The sequence below is a fragment of the Triturus cristatus genome, chromosome 10 (genome assembly GCF_964204655.1).
Source record: "Triturus cristatus chromosome 10, aTriCri1.1, whole genome shotgun sequence".
Taxonomy (NCBI): domain Eukaryota; kingdom Metazoa; phylum Chordata; class Amphibia; order Caudata; family Salamandridae; genus Triturus; species Triturus cristatus.
This window is the reverse complement of record NC_140593.1, coordinates 160,933,124-160,958,290: the sequence shown is the minus strand read 5'-3', so window position 1 is coordinate 160,958,290 and position 25,167 is coordinate 160,933,124. Positions and strand designations below refer to the sequence as shown.

Below are 25,167 nucleotides of genomic sequence, written 5' to 3'. Positions count from 1 at the left end.
TCCCTTACCAATTTGGGCGAGTCTCATGGTGAGGAATTGGAGCCGTACTAACACGATTGCTCTTTGTTCAATCGGAGCCGTAGTTGCTACCAGATTACAATTTATGATCCATAAACATGAAGAAAGTATCAAATCTTGAATAGTGGCTGCCAGTGATAGTCATGCCTACTTTAGGAAAGTCAAAACAGCTAGACACCATGACGCCCAGAAATGGTTTTCAGAAGACCTAAAATCCCAAAAAATTAACTCTACGCCATGCTGAATGAAACTGGAGACGAAACTATTCCCCAGCAAAAAAAGTGATCTATCAAGCCCAACTCAAACAGTATAAAAGCTCGATTTTACAAACCAAGGCTACTTATTTATCCAATAAAATATTGAGTTCCACAAACAAATCTAAAGAAATATTTGCTATTGTTGCTGAGCTATCTAACCCGGATAATCATGGCTAAACCTGCTCCGACTCAGGCACTATGTTACTCACTGAACACCTTTTTCATTGACAAAATCAACACCATCAAGACCAGTATACCTGCTAACTCCCCTTCCGAAGCTCAGCCAGCTGCGCTCAGGAATCCTCACTCCTTGTGCCAGTTCCCCATTATCAGCATAAACGTTTTTTTGAACCTTCTGCCGAAAGTCAGATCTGGATCTCTGGCGGACTGTTGTCCCCTGCACATCTTGAAGGAATCTTTTTTCACATGTCCCGATCCCCCTCGCTCGCTACCGATTAACTCCCTCATTCAGGTGGCGGTCCCTGAAGCTTTTAAAGAGGCTGAAATAGTCCCAATCATGAAGATATTAGGGGCATACCCTTTAGCCCTTACGAACTATCGTCCTATTTCTCTGCTCCCCTTCCCTAGCCAAGGTTCTGGAAACTTATGTTGCTAATTGTCTCTGTTCCTTCATTGAACAGTCTCATTTCCTTGACCCCCCAGCAGGCGGGCTTCCGACCTTCTCATTCAACAGAGACAGTTATTCTGACAGTACTAGACAAACTAAGGAAAGAGGCAGACACTGGCACTATTCAGGCCCTGGTGCTGCTCGACCTCTCCGCTGCCTTTCACACGGTCGACCATGAACTGCTAGTGGACTGAGTCAGGGACACAGGGATCCAGGGCATGGCCCTTAAGTGGCTCATGTCTTTTATTAGATGATCGATCTCAATCTGTGCATCCCTCCAATTCACTGCCTCTAAAGTCAAATTGACATGTGGTGTACTGCGGGGATCGTCCCGGTATCCGCACCTCTTCAATCTGTATTTATTTCCATAAATTCAATTCTTAGGTGAAAGGAAAGTATTCACTTTAAATTACACTGATGATCTTCAATTGAGCTTTACCATTGAAAAGTCTGCCGCCTCCGTCACAAATTTTCAAACAACCATGCAACATATAAGTAGCTGGATGAACAGTAATCAACTGAAGTTAAATCCAGACAAAATTGAACTGATCTTAATTGGGGGGCCCCTAAATCCCTGGAATTGGAACTTCTGGCCAACTGAGTTGGGAAATCCACTCCTACCCTCAAGATCTACCAAAAGCCTTGGTATCACAATTGATTGTGACCTATCCATGAAATCCCAGATTGGAACGGTGGTCTCGACTTGTTTCTTTCAACTCCAGAAGATCAGCAGACTTCTCACTCCTGAAGCCCTTACTCAGGCTGTGTTAGCCATAGTCATCTCTCATATTGACTATGCCAACTCACTCTACTTTGGCCTACCGACTTATCTATTAAAAAGACTGCAACTGGTGAAAAACAAGGCTGCAAGATTAATCTATCTTCAGCCGAGATGGTATCATGTTACTCCCATAATGAAGAAGTTACATTGGCTTCCTGTAGCCAAACGCAGCGCATTCAAGATGGGATGTCTCCTCTTCAAAGCTCGCCATGGCAATTGCCCGCAATTTGTATCTACTCTGGTTCAGAGATATGTTCCCACTCAGGATCTCAGGTCTTCTCACCTTAACCTCTAGGCTACCCCCTCTTTTAAGCTCAAGAAATTGGGGGGACTAAGATTTTCTGTTCTGGCCCCACAATTCTGGAACTCTCTCCCTCTGAACATCAGATCTCCGACATCTTATTCTCAATTTAGGAAACTATTAAAAACCTGGTTATTCTGCCAGGCCTATGATTGAACGAATCACTTAACATTAGGACTCCCTAGACCTTAGCGCCAAGAAACCGTGTGGTGTACGTGCACTTGAGAAGTATTTTTAACATAACCTATACTATCATGGTGGCAAGTCGTGCCATCGGGCCAGTCTGAACTGGACAGCCTAAGGGACACTGACCTGGCTACACTTCCCCACTCACACCAAAAAATAAACAAACACTCCTGCTCCTATCTAAATACCCACCCCTCCCAATTAGTCGAACCGCATACACTCCACACCAATGAAGAGAAAAGGGGCTCCAAAGAAAAAGAAACTAGAATAGAAGAAAGAGAGGGGGAGTGGCATAGAAGTCCACTGTTTCCCTTCACAGTGTGGCATTACGCTGTCTGCTATGCAATTCGATGGCACATGAAACCGCACAACAAGGTCCCTGTGGCGCTCCACAGAGATGCAGCACAACCCCAGGCAAGGCAAAGCATCATGTAATGACCGGTCAGTCGACACAGCATCTGCCCTATGGCAATTCAGTGGTGTCCGGAGCCTCGCCAAACCTCAACAGCCGAGTCCGAGGACAGCATCTCTACTTAGTCCAAGGAGCTACCGACCAGATAGGTCCGGGTTTTCCTCAGTCGCCTCCGAGCCAGTGTCCCCAGATATCGCCGATATGACTGCCTACAGCAGCGCTCTCGCTTCCTCCTTTTCCAGGCATTGTTATTCCATATCCAGCATACCATCTTGTCTGACACCATTACCACTCGGGTGCTCGAGCACATCTCTCTCTTGCGACTGCTACTTCATCTCTCCACCGCTCCTCCCTGATGTGAGCCAAGTGACTAGCTGAAGGCCTCCCAGCACCAGGCACCAACATCCTGGCGTCCCCTCCGCCCCCGAATGTCGAGCCAGTCTCACTCTTCCTCTAACCTCACAAAAAAATTAGTCCGTCTTTCATGGAGGACTATTTTGTGGGCATATCATTTAACCCCATGGCTCTCCAGTTTTGTTTCTCTCCCCCAGACATTTTCCACATCTGGGTCACATATTGTGTATAATCCGGAAAAATCTGAATGATTTTATCTTTGAAGGAGGCATCTGCTTGCCGGGGAACTGCCAGCAATAGAACGTCTCTGTCCCTGTAATTCAGGATCTTGGCGATTTATTGTTCTTGGTGGTCCCCCATGAGATGACGGGGCTCCAGGGCCCTATGAGCACATTCCACCTCCAAAAAAAGGAGACTGAGAGGTCCATTGTTCTAGGAAGAGTTCAGGGGCTGTGCCTTCCACTCCCTCAGTAAACCCCACAAAACACAAATTACAGCATCGGGAGCGGCTCTCCGCACACTCCGCTCGCATCTCGAGCAATTGCATTTGGGTCATCAGTGTAGCAACTGTGACATTGAGGGCCTGTACCTCCTCCTGAAGTTTTGTTACCTGTTGTTCCGTCTCCAGTGATCGATCGGCCACCTTACGCAGGTTGGCACGCTACAAATTTATATCCATGGATTCTGAGTCTATCTTGGCCTGTACTTTGGCAATGGAGGCCTCGATCGTTGCCAAATTCTGCTCATCCTTGGGGCCCTGAGGGCCATCTAGCCCCTCTGCTCTGGTGGGCCTCAACCTGCACCAGTGGCTGTGCATTGATCAATTTTCGTCTGTTTGACCCTCTCCCACCTCCGGCGGCGTCACTGTCTTTACCCATCTCCAGGCTGGGCCAGAGGCTCCATTGCACCCCACACAACGGAGTACTCCCACAGGCTCACCCACCTCCACTCCGGCCAGACCAGACGCGAGTTGCTGCCGCCCCTTGTCCAAGGGTTATGGCCGCTGCTGCACCAATAGTAGAAGAAGCACTCCAGGTCCACCAAGCCTGCCAGAGTTCCGGGACATCAAAATCACTCCCAAGCTGTGGGGTCGTATGGGGTTACAGCCTCACCGCAAGCACTAGGGACCAGCGTACACCACTAGGTCAGTGGACTGTGAGGCACACTACCTTATTGATCCAGCTAAATATGTGCATACCATATTCTTGCAGATAACACACTATTTCACCTGCATTTGCTTTTTGAGGGTTATCTGATCACAATTGACATTGTAAACCTATTTTCCCCATAACATATGCTGTACGGTTCTTCCCTGCCCAGCCTCCATTTGCCCTGGAGATTACATCCTGCAGCAGAAAGTTTCCCAACCAACTTCCCCCAAAACAGACCAGCAGTGGTTCAAGGAGAGACCGATTATAAGCTGTAGCGGGATATAAGGATAGCAGGCTTTGGCTGTACAGAGAAAGTGGCATGACAAGTTCTTACAGAAGTGCCTATTGTGTGTGCGGGTGTTTTTCAAAGGCTCTAGATGTAGACAAGACCTTTTGATATTAACAAAAGATCTATATATAATATACTTATATGGACTTTGTCAGCGGTCTTCATCCATTGTTCTGTTGTCATTTTCATTTTCCCTTTGGCCATTACAGCAAACGGAATGGATCAGTAGGTCAACCCACTCTAGCCATTGGTTAATTTTTACTGTAAGTGATGACAGTCTGCTCTTTTTCAAGGCGCTCATTAGCACAACGATCAGTTTGATTTAGGGCCAGGGACTGCTAGTGAAATGTGTGCTTTCTGAGAACAGAAAGTATTGCTGCTTTAAGCCAATGTTCGTTTTTAGGTCTCGCCTAGCTATTGCGTTTACGCAATCGCTATGCGAGACTCTAGTAAGAGGGGCATTTCAAAGTGCTCCCAAAAGTGGATTGCATGGCGAGCACGCGCACAATCCTGTGCATCGTGCCGCCATGCAATCCGTTTCGGGAAGCGCTTCAGCCCACTGGCGCCCTCGGCATCATACTTCAAAGGGTCCTCTCCCCCGCCTCGAATGCGCTCCCCCGCCAAGCGCCCGCACGCCACGCTCTGCTGTGTCACAAATTTGCTTTCACTTTCGCGCGGCGGGCGCTCGCTCGCGTCTGGACCACTTGATTTTCAGTAATTGTGCCTTCAAGTATTAGCTTTTTGCCTGTGATCGTTCGTTGTTTGTTTGTCTTGCCATTATTGTCCTTTTGTCTGTCTCTTTTTCCCATGATTGTACGACTTTTTTTGCCTCTCTTTCCTGTGATTTTGCCTTTATTGTGCCGTTGCCATTCTCTTTTTTTCATGATTGTGCCATTATAGTGCCTTTGCCTGTTTCTTCTTCCTCGTGTTTGTACCACTTGTTATTTGCGGTTATTCTGACTTTGTCTTTCACTTTCTCCCATGATTGTGCCATTTGTTCTTTGATTGTGCCTTTTTTTTGTCGTGGTATTTCTCACCTAGCCTTGGCTCGCTGCCTCCTCGAGTGATCCCTTTCCATCCCTCTCTCGCCCCCCCTTACTGCTCTTACCCATTCCTCGTGCCTCCTGCTTCTTTCCACTCTCCTTCCTCCCATGTCCCCCTGATCCCGAATCACCTCTACCGGGAGGGACTCCTACCACTCCCTAATCACTAAATGGCGGTCGCAGCTCGGAACATGCATTAAGCTGGCGGAAGCCCTAGGCTCCTTGCTCAGGACTTACCTCTGAGTAGTCCTCTAACCAGTCAATGCCCTTTCAAACCCGGCCCCAGCGCCTCAAGGCTCTTGCCTCGATCATTCCTCTCTCTCTTCTATGACCTTTTTGCCTTTTTTTCTCTTCTGTGCCACTATTTTTCTTTCTGAATAATGATTGGGCCATTGTTTTTCCATGATTGTGCCTTCCTCTGTTTTCTTTTTGTCTGTGATTGTACCTTATCCGTTTGTTTTCTCATTATTTTGCCACATATTTTTGCCATTAATGTGCCTTTGTCCATCTCTTTTTCCCATGATTGTGCCATTCGTTCTCCCCCTGATTGTGCTTTTGTTTCTTTTTGCCAGTAATTTTTCTCGCAGTGCCCCTTTCATGATACCATTCCTGCCCTCTCTGCCGCCCGCCCTCCTCCCAACAACTCCTTACCTGTTCCATGCACCTCCCACTCCATTTCATTCTCCCACAAACTTCCCAGCCTGCCCACCGCCCCTTGCGCTTCTCCCCCTTCCCTGGACCTACTCAATGGAGGCTGCAGTGGCTACCAAACAGCCCCAGGAAGACCAGCATCCGAGCCCTCATCACTTGCAGACTGGACTACAGAAACACCATTTATGCAGGAATCATCAACCAACTCACAACAAGCATTTGCAATGCAATAGGTCTCGCATTATTAAAGTTTGAGCTATTGTTGTTGCATTCTTTAGCAATGCCAATAGCTCAAACTTTAATAATGCGAGACCTATTGCATTGCAAATGCTTGTTAAATATATGGATGGGCCTGGCAGCTTCCTCAACAATAAAGCTTTGCAAAAACCATAACCATCCAACTGTATCATTCGCTTTATAGTTGGGGACGTGGAGCTCTTTTAGACAGACCAACAAGGGAAGAAGAGAAAAACTAGTTTAAAGTGACTACTATTTTCCAAAGGTTTTGCTGTAGCATAATTGCCTCTCTCCTAGGCAGATTCAACTCTAGCATAGGAACGATACGATGAAATATCTGAAACGAATATGTACTCTTCAAAATAACTCATTACAGAAATGAGATAGTCTGCAGTTCTGTTCAGAAAATACAGTGGGTGATGAGCACTTAAAGCGAGCAGCAGGAGTGCAGCTTTCTCCTGCCTGCCCCACCTGACGTTCCTTGAAGTTCACCTGTGCGATTTGTGAAACTGGCCTAATGCTGCCTGATTCGTACATTCTCCACTTAAAGAACACAGGCTTCATATGGCGTGCTTCTCTGCATTTCTGTTTTAAATGGAAAAATAAGATTTGATGCTGCTTAAATACAGCAATTCTTTGTAAATGCATTCACGTGTGCTATCTAAACACGAACAGCTCTAAAGTTTCCATCAACCAACAAGAGCGAGGACTTTGTTTACGTAACTTATGACCCTTTGGAGTCTCTCACTTACAGAAAAGCAGGGGGGAACAATCAGGATTTTAAAAAAATACGTCACTCACCAAACTAGTTGGTGACATGCTGCTTCATTGGGCTCCCACTCTGGAAGCTGGATGCCTTCAAGGTGTGCTTCAACGCCTGATTACAGTGGAGCTAGTTGCGTTTTTTTGAGTGGAGTGAAAAGGTGCAAGTGACTTAAAATTGACTGTCACCTGCCAAAAAGGTATTTTAATCTTGGGGATCTTGGGCTAGATTAAAATTAGTGTTTGGATATCATTGAGATATCAATGGACTCATGTACCCCTTAATATGTTCAACATGTTTCAGCCATTTATGCTAAGTGCCCAAATGGGTCAATATGGCTTTCATCAGGACCGTATAATTAAACGCATGTGCACTAAGACATGCGCAAGTGAGCTTAGATTCAAACTCACTGTTTTTTTTTTTTTTAATCGCCTTTTGCATAAATTATTTGTAAGACAATAGTAATAAGAGGGACATTGTGGTTAGGTAAACATAGCTTTTGGAGCACAGGCAGTACCCAAGCGGGGCTCATATTAGGTCATGCATTATGCTCCTTACATGCTGGAACCTCCAACAATTAGCATTTATCCACCCCATCCAATCATGCCGCGAGTACAGCGAAGGCGCCTTCCTACAGTCTACGTGATTGCTGTGTGACATATTTATACATTCTACAAAAATGGCAAAGAACCTGAAATAAAACCTTCTTGTTGTGTAGCACAATTCCACAACCTGGATCGCTTCAAGGGAGTGGACCCTATAGCCACACTCTAAAAATATATATATATATGTACATACAGTTTTGGGTATTTATCAGATTCAGTCCTGTAATCAGACAAGTTTCATCGGGGCTTTTGTTTGCCGTTGTGTACTTTAGGATCTGGGCTGGTATTTGTCTGTCAATCCTGGTGATCCTTTTTAACTTAAGTTCTTCAGAGTATCCATATACCTTTCTGGGAGAGGTGTGGTGCAGCGACCAGAGTGGCTGACTCTGGAGCGCTGGGCTAGCAGTCAGATCGGCGGCGGCAGCTAAACTCAGCATCATGTGACTCTAGGCAATAGCTCACGTAATCTCCCCGACGGCCCACAGCGCCTTGAAACCCTTAAAGGGTGATATGTTCGCTCTTTACAAATGGGAATTATCATTATTTCTGCATGAGATTCCTGCCTGCTGCTATTGAGTGTGCTGGCACCAATTTTGTGGCAAAGAGAAGAATCTGTAGGCTAATAGTTGTTTTCACTGATTTTTTCCTCCTTATACTGGTCAGAGCAGCAGCGCCAAAGTGGCACCCCCTCCTGCTTGGGGATTGCTTTAGATGCCAGGGATTACATGATCATACATTTAGGCTCCCCCGATTGAACAGTTTGTTTTCACCATTCCTAGGTGGCCAAAACGTACGTATGCATGCATTGTAAAGGGCCAGTGACCGTTTTGGCATTTGTAACTACCATTCCAACATGACTTTCAATCATTTAGAATGGGAAATTAAAAAAAAAATGTATGGGAGACCAAAAGAAAAGAAATTAGTTGTCTAGTAGCAGTTTGTGACTTCTAGGCCCTTGCATAAAAAAAAGAAATACAAAAAAAAGCATCACTAGAAGGAGGAGGGATAGCAATGAACTGAAAATGGAGAACCCAGTGGCAGTGTGCAGCTGCCATGCGTGGTAAGGAGAGGAGTATGGAACAAGCGATGGGGCGGTCGGCAGCCCCACATCAGTGTGCAGCTGACGGGCCCTCACAAAAACAAAAATAGTAAAAGACAAAAGTGTGCAAAGCAAAAAGTGAAGAGAAGGTGAGAGGCCTGGCAGCAAAGTGCAACTGGAGCTCAAAACAAGAAAAAGCATTGGTAAAGCAAGTAGGCTGGCACTTGCCTTATAAAGCTGAGAGCTTTTGACTTTGACAGTACCTGTTTACATTTGCCATCTCTCCTCATTAGCGTTCCATAATCAGATTGTCTTCCAGCTAAGGTAGTCCTAAGCAGTATGCCTTTTCTGTTTGAAACTAGAGAGGGCTTAGCTAGCAAGGCTGCCACGCCTTACTCTTTTAAACCTTCTTGTAAGGCAAATGTTTCTTAACTACTCTGGGGGACATTTTCAAAATTACTTTCAACTGCCTTTTTGTACCACTCCTAGTTAACTCGCATGTATCTGCAAGGTACATACTTAACGGTTTTCACCATTTTAGACTACATTCCTCCTCAGTGTACCTTTTCTGCCACCATGGGGAAATGCATAGCTACCGTTCCTGTGTGTAAATGAAATCTACCTAAACTGATTAATATGCAGCAGCTCTCTCCCACCCCGCAAAACCTCTCTGGTGGTCACAACCTGTTTGCTCTTATCTCTCAGGCACACCCTTTGCCATTCGGGTAGTTGGCAGATGGTAATTTGTGCAACATTCAGCGTGATAATAAGGCTTCACTGCTCTTGGGTATACCTTACACCATGGGTACTCACAAACTTTCTCTCGGGGGCCAAATTTACTGTGTGGTTTGTGGCTGAGGGCCGCACCGGCGGGGGCAGTGGGGGAGGAGGCGGGGCTAGAGCAAAAAAAAAACTATGACCATGAGGTTGAACACAGGCCCCTGCAGCGGACGCCTTCGTCCACTGAGCCACCAGACCCGGCATTCACACATCTCTATCTATCTATCTATCTATCTATCTATCTATCTATCTATCTATCTATCTATCTATCTATCTATCTATCTATCTCTCCATCTATCTCTCCATCTATCTCTCCATCTATCTCTCCATCTATCTCTCCATCTATCTCTCCATCTATCCATCTATCTATCTCTCCATCTATCTATCTATCTATCTCTCCATCTATCTATCTATCTATCTCTCCATCTATCTATCTATCTATCTCTCCATCTATCTATCTCTCTATCTATCTCTCCATCTATCTATCTCTCCATCTATCTCTCTCTCCATCTATCTATCTCTCCATCTATCTCTCTCTCCATCTCTCTCTCCATCTCTCTCTCCATCTCTCTCTCCATCTCTCTCTCCATCTCCCTCTCCCTCTCCCTCTCCCCCTCTGTCTCACTCACTCTGTTTGTCTCCCTTTCTCTGTCTCCCTCTCTGTCTCCCTGTCTCCTTCTCTCTCTCTCTCTCTGTCTCCCTCCCTCTCTCCATCTTTCTCCCTCCCTCTCCCTCCCTCTCTCTGTCTCCCTCTCCGTCTCCCTCCCTCTCTCTGTCTCCCTCTCCGTCTCCCTCCCCCTCTCTCTCTCTCTGAATCACTGTTTGTCTCCCTTTCGCTCTTCCTCCCTCCCCTCTGTCTCCCTATCTGTCTCCCTCTGTCTTCCCCCTCTCCCTCTGTCTTCCTCCCTCTGCGCACTCTGTCTTCCTCCCCATGTCACCTCACCTGCTGCTCTCACTCCCTGCTGCCCTCCGTCACCTCACCCTGCTGCCCTCCTCACCCTTTGACACCTCACCCGCGCTGAGACTGCTTCCGAGAACACACACAGCCGCCGCCGCACCCAAGTACTTAACAGGTGTTTTAAAAACCATTCACTTGTTAATGAGGCTTTATTGTATTTCACCTCTTCTTAGCGCCCCTCATTTACAAGTTAATGGTCTTTAAAAGAAATCGCCCGGGCCCCAGAAGCTCCACGCTGCTGCAACCGGCGATGTAAAAAACACACAGGTATGATGTCTGTAAGGTCCGCGGTCCGCCACGGAAGGCTTGCCGGGCCGCCGCTGGCCCGCGGGCCGTACTATGAGTACCCGTGCCTTACACTGTGGTCCTTGAGTAACTCTTTAACCTGGTGTATCTCAGCTGCACCACTCCTGATTGGAAACTACCTGGTAATGTCGGAGCAACTCTGCTACCTCCATTGTATCACCCTGGGGTAAAACATTCTTGTCAGTGTCCGGATAACTCCTCGCCTATGCTTCTTGGCAACAGAGTGCCTGGCCTGAATGTGCATGGTTTTCTTTGAGTAGCTTTCAGCTTTACCGTTCCGGGGAGGACCTTACCTGATACTTGCTGTATAAATGTCAGGCTCAGTGCTCCTGTGTGAACAGTACAATCTAGTCTCTTGGACGTTGCCTCTTCTCTATATGTATATTGTTAGAAGAATGTAGTCCTGTTGTGGAGAAAGTCCTTGCAGACTCCCTCATCCCTAGTTAAGGCTGCACATAACTTCAGTGGTTCCTAGAGGGTTGCTAATGACTAGCTGAGGTTTTCAACTCTATAGCTTCCCGCATGGACTACATCTGTTCATGGAAGCAGGGTTTTTGCAGATGATTGGTTGATGAGCTTAAGGCAATAGAAATGTGATTCATACCTTTAACCTCAAATTGAGGAAGAGATCCGATCAAAGTGACAAGCAATGCAAACTTCTAAGCATACGGTCACACAGAACAGTGACACGGGAAGTCTTTTGCCCATCCACGTAGCTATTCTGTATATTTTTGGATTCCAGGAAATGTATATTTTATTTGGAAGACTGCTGGTTCATTAGGTCTCGCCTCGAGACATTTTGTGTACGGTTTTTCAAAGTGCTGCCTGTGGCCTAAAGCTTGCGTGCACGCGCGCTGCCGCCACGTGTTTTACCTCTGCAGTGCTTGATCGGGTCCCCGATCACTTTCGCGGGCCGCGCGGCCGTGTCAGTTTCAGGGTCGCGCGGCCAGTGCTTGTTTTATTTTCTATCATGCTCAAAGTAAAGTTTGCTGTTTTAAGAGGTCTTAGCGCAGTGTGGGTGCTTTACTTTAGCCTGAATGCGGCCTTAATTTCCATGAGAATAATTTCTAATAAAAGCGAAGTATTGCCTATCTGCTGTCGGGGGTATTTTCGGGGGCAATCGTTAACATGGACTGGCCGGGCCCTGCTGGCCCCCCCGTGGCTAGCGCCTTGAAGGGCCAGGGAAATGACAAGGAGTAGAAATTACAGTAATCCAATTACGTAGCAAGAGCCCGCTTTACTCTCTGTCCCTTCCTCTACGATGATATCCCCGAAGACCAGGTGTGGCAAGGGCACTGCCAGCGGAGCAGTCGGCGAGCCGTTCGCTGCCCTGCCGTTCTGTACATAAGGGTTCAGCGCCCAGCGGTTGTGTAACACGGCACCTCCCGAGACTGATGGCCATTCGCTCGGCTCGCTAGGGTGTGGTTTGGAAAAAACGCATTTTCCGATGTCAATCCTCAATACATTTTTCACTTTCGATTATTTTAAATAAGTTAAACAAGGCAAGGGCTATTTTACAAAACTGGAAAACTCCGTGAAGAATTGTTCATTCAGTGGGTTACTGTTTAAGCCAACAAATATGGTTTAACTCTAGGCATAGGGTCGATGCCGATAGAGAACGAATTAATTCATCTCAGCAATGAACAAAAGCAGCGGAGCGGACGGTTGCCAGAGAGGAGGTTTGCGGCATGACAGAATGACTCGGCCGGCAGGCTGCAGCATTCATGCCCCTGCGTTCGACGGCACGTCATTTTTCACATGTCTTATTGTTTAGACCAATAAATGTCATATGAAGTAAGCTTATTTACCTTGTAATTTTAGACAGCAGGTTTCATAGGTTAGAAAACCTGTGCAAACCACAGTACATGTACATAATCTTTTTGGATGCAAAAACTTTATTATAATTCTTCACTTCTTGTGCTTCACTTTGCAATGCACATTATAAGAAGGCAAAATGAAAGAAAATGCAAAATGGATAACATTTCCTTAAAGTGTGCAGAACGCACCTGCACAATCACGTTGTAGTAACAAAGTGGTGGAGATGATTTATAAAAGGAAAAAATGTGTTCGCAATGCCCCAGGGGTTCTTACTATTATTCTAATGCAAAATCTGTTAATAAAACGATGCTGGCCATAGCACAGGTTCTCAAGGTCCGATACCTGTCCGTGGCCAAGGCTGCGTCACATCAGAGAGAGACACCTCTGCACTGCTGGCCATCCTCACCGATGAGGGATGCTTTGTTGTCACTCTTTGAATGCGCCTCGGTTGTCCTCCCCATTCAGCAGTTTGACCCTTTTCTGACCTCTTGCCCCCTGACAAGCACTTTCCAATGAAGCCCTGCAGCCAGAGGCATTGGATACCCCACCTATGGACATCGCTCATAATTCAGGCCTGCCACAGAAGCACCAGCACTCAAACGACACAAAGGAAGGTTAACATGCTCTCCTGAGGGACTCGGGCCACTGAAAGAGATGCCCTGGCTTTTAATTACAAAGGAATGGCGCCAAAAGCTCCAGAAAGATGTTGGCCTGGCCTTCTTTGTTTTTTGTTGCAGTTTTATATAGCGCGAACTCTACCCGAATGTTTCGGAGCGCTTTATATGAGCACCATTTACATTACACAAGGTACATGCATTTTTTGATAGGCACGGGGCGATGAAGTAATTTGCCCAGGATCACAGGATGTTGAGCCAAGACTCGAACCTGGTTTCCAAGCTCCAAAGTCGGGAGCTGTGGCGGTTGGAAATAGTATCTGTCCTTTTGTTTCTTTAGTTCACAATTTGTTCTCTTTCTTTGAACTGAAATCTTCTGTGAACGGAACATTATTTGTGTTCACATTTCTCATAAAAGCTACTCTTCGGCTGCACAGGCTGCTTTGGTTCCACCTGGCGCCATCTTGACAACATCTATATTTGTTTTAGAACGTTTATCGAAGCAGGAAGTCAACATCAAATGTCACCTAAAACTGTGTAGGCAAAATGTAACATCTGAGAATCATTGGATAAATGCCCGGTGGAGATCATGTGCTATTTCTTACTACTGCTTAACAATCTGTATATAATGCAGACATTGATTTGTAAGAGCGCAATTTAATGTCTCTTACTACTGGAATATATTAATTTGCTGTGATTAAAATTATGCCTAACTGTTAATACGTTGGGTGAAGCAGCCCATAGGCAGAAGAAGGTATGTAATAGTCGACTTTTGGAACTAGGAGACCTGGGCTCTTGAGTTAACAGGTACAGAAGGCCTGAAAATTAATTCTGCTAGTGAGCCTGCAGCACTTATTGTGCCATCTACTGAAGTAGCCCCTCAAACCTGTCTCAGTCTTGCCATTACAGCCTGTGTTCACAGTTTTGAACTGCAATTTCGACCTGGCAAAATAATGCTTTTGTCAGGCCTAAGGCTCCCTTTTAAATACATTTAAGTTCTCTCTAGTGTAAGCCCTAAACAGCCCATAGGACAGAGTGTGTTGCATTAAAAAAGGAGGACATGCACTTTTAAGTTTTCACATGTTCTGGTAGTGAAAAACACCTACATTCGTATTTTATTATTGTGAGGGCAACCTCTCTCATAGAATAATATTTGGTTACCTTATTACATTTAAAAAGTGATAGCGTTTGCATGGGAGTAGGTGGGCAAGTCATGTTTGGTGTCTGAGCAATTGTAATTTAAAAACCCTCTCTAATGGGAAAGTCATATTTTAAGTCACAATTCTGAAAATACCACTTTTATTAAGTTGCCATTTTCTTGTACTAACCATTTGGTACCTGCAGCCTGTTCCTGGGTCTCAGGACTAGGTGTAGTTGTCCTGTATGTATTCCGCCCAGCTAGCGTCACAATAGAGGGTCTGTGTGTTGGCAGGATGGGCCATTCCGGCTTAATGGAGGGGGGGGGCGGAGCTGTCACCCTACCCCACTTGCATTGCAAAAGCAGTGGGCCAGCTTACACACAATTGACTTCACATTAGCTTACTGTGCCACCAGAAAGACTTGGACTATGGCAACCAGGAAGGAAGTTCCAGACACCTCTGCAGGGAGAAACACCAGTGACTTATCCCATTTCAAAGTGGGCACCATGTATAACAAGCATTGGCATAGCCAATAGGTCTCACCTTTGGGACCTTATACGTGTTTAGTTATCCAGCACAGTATCCTTGGTGCAACAACATCAAGTGTTGCATGGCTAAACACTTGTAAGGTCCCAAAGGCGGGACCTATTTGCTATGCCAATGCTTGTTTTTTCCTTGATGATCATTCTAGCTGGCATCCCTAACCTGCCATAGCCTCCTGGAAGCCACCCTTGATTCAGCTACATGCATAGTTACAGATGCAAGCAAATCTGATCGTCTTCTGAGTGTGTGACACTGACTCCCTTTGGTAGTCGTAGTCTACATCAAAATGGTGTGTATAATCCACAGATCCCTACGTCTTTGCAGCCCCCACATCACCAAAGAGAAACATTGCACTACCTGAAACATGAGAAAGACTAGGAACAAATTGTGCATTCTCTTCAAATCCCAACGCAAAAAAAGTCTAGTGCACTCACCCAACCCTTCTCCTGCTAAGACCCAAGGACCTGGAACCGCTTATCTGATGTTTGCTTGATTTATGTGGTTCCTGTAGCTATGTGTGTTTAATAGTGATTGAGATTTGCGCGAAGTGTGTTGGCTTTGCATATTTGTTGGTCATGAGTTCATGGCATCTCATAGCAAGGCTTTTTCAATTTAGGTTTTTGATGCAGAAGCTTGAGACAGAGGTGGAACAGTGGTAGTGTATGGCGAAGTTCAGGGTGTTGTTTTTGACTTTGTGGGCGAAGTTTTGGAAGACGAGTTCTAGTGAAGAAAGTTCCCTGAATACCTTAGTCATGTGTTTCCTTGCTCCATCTCCGGAAGGGTGGTTGTTGAAATGATGAATGTACAGCTCGTTTCTAAGAATTAGTTTCTATTAGCCAGGAAGCCGACATATTTCTTGAATGTTTTTGTTTGATTGGAGAGCTGGCTAGATGGGTAGACAGATGTTTGAGACAAGTGGTGATTGGGCAGGGGTGAGTTCCAAGGTGCCTTTGGAAATGACCTCAAGAGTGCCCTGAAGTAGTTCACTTTTGTAGTGTAAAGGGTGCACAGTAGCACCCTAAATGGTCTCTGAGCTTGCGTCTCAGTTTAGGTCCCTTTGCTAGAGTGGTAAAACCCCTAGTTACCATCAGTTCACTAGAGGTACCACTGTCTGCAGAAGGATTTGGACCACGAGTTTTTTTGTAATATCTAAATTACAACATCCAGACAAGATTCAGATATTTCATTTAAGGACCAAGTTACAAATTGAATCGTCTCCAGAACCATTTTTTACTGAGTCTTACTGGCGTCTGCGCCTCACAATATTGCCTAGGGTTTACCTGCTAGCTTTACTGCCTATCAAAGTCATTTGAACCAAGGAATATAGTGTTTTCAGATGAAACAACCGTAAGATGACCTTCCACTAAGAATCTCGCTCGAGCTGTACGGCTTAGTGGGGCAAAGTTTGCAGCTTCCAGGAAGGCAGCACCACAACCTCGGGTGTTCTTTTGTTTTTGCCTCCCGAAACCAATCCACTGTCATGATTTCTCGAGCACCTTTTAGGGTCTTTTTCATTCTGTTGTAGCTGTGGAGAGACCTTTCTTCTGCTTCAAAAAAGATAACCCTGGGTTCTTGTGGTAATTGAAAAGGAATATTCCTTCAATTTCTCAAATGTATCTTCAGATAAACAGCTCCCTTTAAAATAAGAATGCTCTCTTTTTCCAATAAGCTGCATAGGTGTTTCAAGCTGCACCAATATGGGTGTAACGTGAGTTGTGGAGTGAGAAAAGATTGGTTTCTGATGCTTCCTTCTCAGAAAGGGAAAAACCTGCTCAGGCAGTTCTGTGCATCGTCAGTTTACATATACTGATGCAAATTAGTGTCCCTGGCTCTCTTCTTTCCCTCTGCCTGGAAAGGAGATTTAGAAGCTCTTGAACTCATAAATGCTAATGTTCATATTCCAGTGGATACAATCAGTTCGTACAGTTTTTACTCTTCCGTACAGTTCATGCACGCAGTTTTGTCATTAGTACTAGCATGATATATATTCTTTGTCATCAATGCACACTATGTGCACAAGCTTCTCCATCTGTAGAATCAGTTGATTTAATCTTATCCTTGTAATTGAATCAGTACCTACCAATTTTACAGTCCGCCCCCCCCCCCCCCCCCCCCCCAGTACGTGGAGTTTATGCAGTAAATACCCCATATTGGTCCAGTTTTATACTCCCCTTCCCCAAGAGAAAGGCCAGTTAAGGGATTTTCTTTCAATACTACATTCTGTGTTCTATCATTAAACCAGCCTTTCAAGGTTTTCAGCAACTTAATATCAAGTAGCTGAATGGAGTGACCCTTAAGGGCTGAGAGCTCATTCCATTTGAGATACTGATTCATATGGCATCTGAAAGAGATTGTGCTTGTAGAATTATGGCTTTAGGTTTATATGTTTATCAAATCTTTGGCATTTGCTTATTACATATAAACAACCTTTGAGAATATTGTTCATGCCCGGGCAAATGTCTGGATATGTACGGCTGTCCTTTCAATTTCTAAGTAGTCTCTGTGATGAAAACCCAGACTATAAGTTTATTTGTGGTTCGACAGTCTGTCCAGAGGGTCTGAAATGGTCTCCACCTAGTAGTGGCTAAATGCCCAAGAAGCTGTTTGTTAACCAGGGGAATTATCAATCTGATCAGAGTCTTCTTGGATGGCATATATTAAGGTTGAGGTGAAGGAGAGGTTTGGCAGAGGCACAGAGAGCAAAGGCAAATTGAAAATAAATGCTGGAGTATAGGGCACAAAGTAGAGTTTTAGATTGTGCGTATATTTTGATGCAAATCCAAATGTACAGATAAATCAGGATACATTTCAAGACCAGTTCTCCTTTTTTTTTTAATCAACTTGATTACACTTTGTGCATCAGTAAGTCTGCGCAGTAAGCCCCGCAACCCACATAAAAAAGCCTGCTGTGGCAAAAAGACCATGTAACTCAAATCTTTCTTTTCCTTATTAGAAACATCCTTAATTGAGAAAAGCTCCTAGAGATAATCTCAAATGCTAACCAATATCATTGATGGGAGGCAGGGCAGAGATTGTAACAGCAAAAACAACTGTAGCTGCTACATTTTAACCTAACACAGTAACGTGCATCATGAGCTCCCCCACCTATATTGTCCAAGATAGAACATAACTTAACAGTGGGCCAGGTATACCCTTCAATTCCTGCACAAAGCCTTATTGTGAAGAAATATCAACCATATAAGCTTCATACCTCGGGTACCGCAAAGTTAGTCGGAAAGTACTTTGCTGCATCCAACAGGATGAAGATGTGTATCTTCCCCAGGTGAAACACTTATAGCTTAGCTAGCATGCCCTACAGAGTTTGCAATTATCTGGCTGTCAGTTCCTTCTTTAATATCTAGTGAGATTCTTCTAAGCCAGTGTCTCAAGGCTGCGGTCAGGAAAAAGCAAGAGGCGGCTTTTTTTCCAGCATGACTGTAGATCACCTGGTAGACCCTCTTTCGACTATCTGGTGTGTGCAGAACATCCATCACTGTAATTCCAAAATGTGCATCTTAAGATCTACCACTAGAAGGTACATGAAAGGACCTACACATCAACTGTCTGTCACTTTTCGGAAGATCCAGTAAATCACTCAAATTTTTGCCTGCAGCCTCTAAGCAGAAGGACACTCTGTAGTTAAGGATAGGGACTCGGTGTCAGATTGTCTAGTACCTTCATCATTGCATTAAGCCTTACAATCCTCTGAACAACAGTTTTTGACCATATTTAATCCATCCAATACCTTTGTCATTTTCTATCACTTTTCTGTGAAGTTTGTACCTTGTCTAAGTTAAAATCACATTGTCTGAACAGCACGAGTCAACAATCCCTGTACTTCACTGTCTTGACACCAGCCCCAATTTGTATTAACTGTTATCATTTGTAGAAGATTTCAAAACCTTGTGCACAAGTCAATTTAATGTCGGCACCTTTTGATGCCATTTGTGCCATGAGGACCTAGTTTTAGAAACTGGTTCTTTCCTCAGTTTCTTCCTTTCAGCCATCTGCCACAATGCTGTTAGGCAAGTGTCCGTGATTGATACAAAAAAAGTTCAGCCACTGTTGTCTGTTTTGAGGCAACCCTCTGTTTTGTGAGGATCATCGTTCTATGGCTCTACGCACGGTCCTCATTTAAGGAAAGGGCAGAAGGATTGAGTCAATATGGTTGATTGAAGCCAACCGTCTAACTTTTGCCAGTTACACTGCAGCATCTTTGGTTTATCTCTCCGTGACAAGTCTCAAACCAACCTAGTCAGCAATGTTCCAATTATGACTTATTGAGGAAACATTTTACAGTTTAGTGGCATAATTAATAAACTAAATTGACAATGATGGAAAATAACAAAGAAATAAGAAGGAGTCATTTAAAAAGAGTGTAAGCTAGTTCATTGTAGCATAATTCAGAAAACTTTATAAAAATGCATTTGTTTAGGTGAAACAAAACGTCCTCTGTGGGAAAAAGTGATCACTGAGTGCAGGTTGATCAGAGCAGATGGAAGCCCAAGAGTGAGTGAGTGTGATAATGGCGATCGACGTGTTGCTTAGTTTCAGAATGTACAGGAATTTGTCCATCTACATATACTCTGCCAAAGGATAGTAAGTTCAATAGGTCTTTGATGCAGTAATAGTCAACTGTGTTGTACCCCTTATATTACTTATAGGTCATCTTCAGGATTGTGGGACTTAGCTCGTGAGCAGGTGGCTCTTTACAAGCTAATAGAGAGGAAGTAAAATTCTAGATCTATACATTACAAGGAACCAGGGCGGGCCTCTAACATTTTAGCATGGGCGAGCTGGGCCCAGGCTGCCAATATTCTGAACTGGGAACATTAAGGTTATTTCAGCAGCAGCACCCTGACATCTTGCCCCAGCCTTGTCCATATCCCTGCTTTCTTGTTTGTCTGATTTGCAAGTTTAAAGCGGTTTTAATCCTTCATTATACCGTTGTCGATGTTTTTTAACACCCCATTAGACCCCTTCCTTGTCCTCTCATCCCTCAGGCCACTCTTTTCTACCTTCGTGCAGCTTCTAAAAAGATGCATTAAATTAACTGCTGGTGAATTTCCTTGAGAAATTTTACTTCATGAATTAATAACATTTTGGATTGAGTTCCAATTCATTGAAAGGTTTCTTATTCTACAGACTTGCTTAGTTCTACCACTTTTAACACCTTACGACTCTGAAAAGATCAAAATCTTTCTTTGTGCAGTGCCCTGGTATTTCAAACTCTGCAAAAATGTTTACAATTGGAATTATGTTATTGAAGGTCCTGAACAATGCAACTACCAGATCAGGACCAGGAGATGCCCATATCAATGAAGAAGTGACACCTATCCTTTATCTATCGGGTAGAATGCTGTATTGTTACTAAACCAATTTATTAAAGAATGGATTACTTTTTGGGCTAACCAAACATACAGCCCTTGCCACAGAGAGAAAACAGTTGGTTTAGTTTCTTTAAATTTTTGTAGAGAAATAAGTTTGCAAGTTTACTTTGGAAAAACAGTTTGTTTCAGATGGAGGCAATATACATTTATGAAGGCTGTCCACATTTTATCCAACACCATAAACAATACAAATGGAGATTCTCACTTTTGATAAAACTGTCTTGAAAGACTTACAGAAAATACAAGCTAAAAGTAAGAGTGTCAGACCAAACATAAAAAAAGATGAATTTGCTGCACTAAGAAAACTGCAAGAGGCAGATGACATAATCATAAAAGTCTCTGACAAAGAAGTAGCAATGGTGGTTCAAGATAGATGCAAGTGTAACGATGAGATACTACCACAACTAAACAATCTTGATCACAAAAGGAACATCCCCAAGGATTCTACTAAAGAATACAAAATGAGATTCTTAACGTACTCTCTGAAGGCAAAGGAGGAGGATTACTTTCTAAGCATGAATATCTTGATAACCCATGTCCAAGAATCCGGTTAATTTCCACTCGTCCCAAAATCCACAAGGCTGCTGTGAATCCTCCAGGAAGACTGATGGAGTTGGGAGTGAACTAAATTGTAGAACGCATAGCCAAGTATGTGGATACCATTTGAAACTGTTTATTGCCAATGTTCCATCTTGCATAAGGAACACTATGGCTATAATCCACCAAATTGAAGGATTCAAAATGATGAGCAGGAAGAGATACTTGTGACAACGGATGTTAAACATCTGTATACTAATATCCTGCAAGAAGCAACTCTAGAGTGGTATGCGGGTACTAGACTTAGACAACATTATGGTGGATGCATTTCATCACAAGGTTGGCCAAAATATGTCTAACATCTTATTTTTCAAATTTAACAAAGACTTGTACGACCAAATCAACGGGACGGCCTTGGCTTGGCCTTTTCTCTTGAGTTAGCAGGTGCATTTATAGCTAAATACGAGGAAAGGTGGCGCAATTCCAATAACCCTTTTAATGTCATCATCTCACTTTAGAATTGGTATATTGATAACCTATTGATGATATGTAGAGGAAGCAGTGAATAACCGGCAGATTGTTTTCCGTGGGAGTGGCACCAACTCTCCCAACATAAAATCGTCTGTTAGTCGAGCAGAGGAGAAATACATTTTCTGGATGCCATTGATCACACATAAATATGGTCATATTTACATAACCCACTACAACATGAAGTCCAAAAAGAATTCATTCCTACATTGCTCCATCTTACATCAAAGAAACCTAAAAGATAATCTCCCTTTCTGTCAATTTTTAAGAATAAGAAGAAATTGCTCAAGGAAAGATGATTACTATAGGAATGCCAGGATTCTACTTGAACAATTATGTGAACATCTGTACAAATTACTTAAAAGAGCATTGAAAAGGGCATTGTATAGTCTCGGGAGAGTGTTTACCCCCAAATCTAAGGAAACCAATGAAAAGTTGGTATGCGCCACCACATTCAACAAGGATACGAATACCATCAGAACAATTCCTATGACACAACTAGTGGATCCTAACGGGATCCAACCTTCAAAGACTTCATATGTGTAGTAACAGTATGCAGGAGAACCCAGTGAGATTCAGTACAGAAAAAAAGGCTGTTGAAACATGTTTGCTTGTTTGTTTAGTATTGGGTTTACCCCCAGTAGTCGGACAGCATAAATGTGGAAAATGTATAGTGTACATTGAAGGCACTGAAGTCCTCGACAATGGGGGGGGGGAGATCCTCCACCAAGAGTTTACCTATTGCAGTACCAAAAATGTTGTACATGTAATTGTCCCTGTGAAAAATAAATAGATAAAGAGAATTATTTGTTTATTTCTACTTGTTGAGCACTGCTGTTGCCCAAAGATGTCCTAGCGCTTAGACAGAGATGTCCGAAACCAATTAACTCCGTGGGGAAACTCTGAGGCAAACAATACAAAAGACGAATTTGAACAACATAATTTAAGAATAAACATTTTTTAAATGGCCATCCTTACAACATTATGCCAAAAATCACTATTCCTTGATCCTGATGGGCAGTCTTGAAACGCATTATTAAACCAAGAAGAAACCTAGATTCTGCATTACTGTAATATGAAGCCAAATCTGTCATGAATTTAAGGACTTGGAAATAGTCTAAGCAAACTTTCAGAGAACAGTTGCGTTATGTGAACCCACAGCATGGAAAATTACAACTACAAATATATTCCCACAGTTGACAAGGATGAACGTTCCTGTTCTTTTCCACAATTTTGAATGCCTTGGGCAAACCTGGTTGATAAGACTTTTGCTAAAAAACACAAAGACCCCTTGTATAACAGGAATCGTAACATCTCACAAAGACCAGGAACTGCATTACATTCTATGTAAATAGCCCAGCCGGAGGGGCTCTGCATATATATTTTTGAGTTTGTACAAACCCAGCAAAGAAAATAAAGGTAGGGTGGCACACGTGATCCACAATAGAACTAAAATTCCTATGATCACCTTGCAACAAGTCACGTGTTTATGCAACCACCAAGTCAAACCAAGCAAGCAGTCCTATGCTCGAATTCCAGTTAAAATTGGGAGGAATTCTGTTGCACCCTCAATAGAAACAGATGACGGAATTCCTTTCCACTTTCAGAAGGAAGAAACCAGTGTCTCATAAGCAATAAGACTGACCGAATACTTTTCCTTCAAACCGTATTACCAATTAGTTTTTGTATTTATGTGCAGCCTCCACCCTCCCTCTCTTCCATAGAAGAACCTAGTGTATTTGGAAAATGCAAATGCACCGGACCAGTTTCCGCCTCAGAGCACCAAAGGGACATGCACGGCTCCCAAGAGGCAATATGGCACACAGTTGTGAACAGGGAAGTTGTTTCCAACGCAACAGTTATGAAACCCTGGATGGATAGATAGTACACTCAAGTAACTGCCAGATGGCAGTTGTAAATTCATGATATAACCTGCAAACCTAAAAGGGGTCTTTCTCCTGAGGAACCCTTGATTGAGTAACGGGAAGTGAATATCTGAGCTATTTCTCCCAAGGTAAGATCACGAGGGTGACTCAGACCAGGTAGTGGGCTAACAATGGTTGCTTTAAGCTACATCCCCTCTCTTTTCTGTTCACATCGTTGTACCATTAATTTTTTGATCCAGTTGTAATCGACTTGCACCTACTTCTTCTTTCTAAACAAACTATTGCTGAGGACTAGGGCGATGTTCTTCCCAAAGGCTGTGACTTGCTTTCATGTCGGGCAGTCTATCACTCGTTCTGATGTTCTTTGCCTCACCTCACTCCTCGTAAGAGGAGGAGAGACTGCATCTTTTGGATCTCAAAATAGCGTTCAGCTTGTACATCATTCACATCGAAGACCATGACAATCCACTCTTTGTGGGGTTCTCTTGGGCAAAGAAAGGTAAAGTGGTGCAGAAACAGGCCTAGACTATAAGGATAGACCTCTGTATTAAGATCTGTTACGCGATGGTCAAAACGCAGACACTAGTAGGGTTGAGGACCCATTCCATCATGGCCACAGCTGCCACCCCTGAGTTAGTTCGTAGAATGCCATTCCTGGATATTAATCAGGGTATTAAGTGGGCATCAGTGCACATGTTCACAAAGCACTGTCTCAACCGTCTGGTCTTACTGGAAGGCATTTTGGACGTTTGGGTCTGCAGGACGTTTTGGTCAGAGTCATTCCACATATCCATCACCTCTGGTACCTATTCTAAAGGTGAAGCATGTGAGGTTAGACGTATCCATCAGAAAAACAAGTTACTTACCTTCTGTAATGCTTTTCCTGGTGGATACTCTATTTCAATTTCCTCACCACCCTCCCAGATCCCTGTTCTGTGACATGGCTTTTTTCCATCTTAAAAAATAAAAAATGAGTTAACTGTGCAGTGGCATGAACAATTAGTTTTCAGGCTCCATGTCCTAGGGCACGGATGATGTCCATAAAGAAAGTGACGTCGGCAAGCTTTGGTGGCGCCTTTGTGGCTGCAATCAGCACTTCCAGGGTGAAGTGGAGTAGACTGAAAGCCACAGAGCGCCACCTAATGGCGAGTAGGGGCTATCCTGAAACTTCGTCCAGGTCCAGTCTGGTGAATCGGGATATTCTAGAGGTGTGGAATCTGCTGACAGGTGAAGTACCAACCAGAAAGAGCGTAAGTAAGTACGTATTTGGTGCACTTTAATATCACAACATGTCATATTTTAGATGTTCAAATGAAGGACGAAATCTTTCACCCATGCCATTATCTAGATGAAAAAGAAGGTCTTGTGCGAAGAAACCTCTACTCAATAAATGTTATTCTGTGTGAGTGTCTGAGCAGTTTGTTACTGTACCCTTTAAGGATTTATGCCATTATACTAAAACAGTCAAGAGTTGTCTTTTGGTGCTTTGTATGAGTTAGTCTGTAAAATGTGTGTTTAAGGTTGCAAAACGTAATCATTTATTAATTGGTTCCTTGCCAAATTAATATAAACCCACTGATGTGGGCAGTAGCCCGCCAGTCTAGACTCCACCGTTGCATAAATAAGTGCATGAGTATAGGTAACGTAAAATATAGGAACACGTTTATTTAGTGCTTGATGACGCACTGCCGCATTTTCTAAGCATTGTAAATCACGGGTGTTATTGTAACCCCGTTTACTGATGTTCAATGACTGCAAAAGGATGGAAACCTGAATTGGCCTCGCCGACCTGCAGACCTGCGACCTGCAGATCACATCAGAAGTCAGCAGCATGTAATGGACTCACTGTGACGTCATCTTGTCAGCTTCTTTACAGCCGCTGCACCTGGGCCCAGAAGGTTCTGTTGCCGCTAGAGTATTGTTTCAAACAAATCGTTTCCCCTGTGATCTATC

General features: G+C 43.9%; 1 protein-coding gene across 6 annotated transcripts in view; it reads left to right on the top strand.

The window, feature by feature from the left end:
• The window catches only part of CLCN5 (Cl-/H+ antiporter 5), a 365,957-nt gene that overhangs the window by 207,670 nt on the left and 133,120 nt on the right, over nucleotides 1-25,167 (top strand). The gene's annotated exons all lie outside the window — the stretch shown is intronic.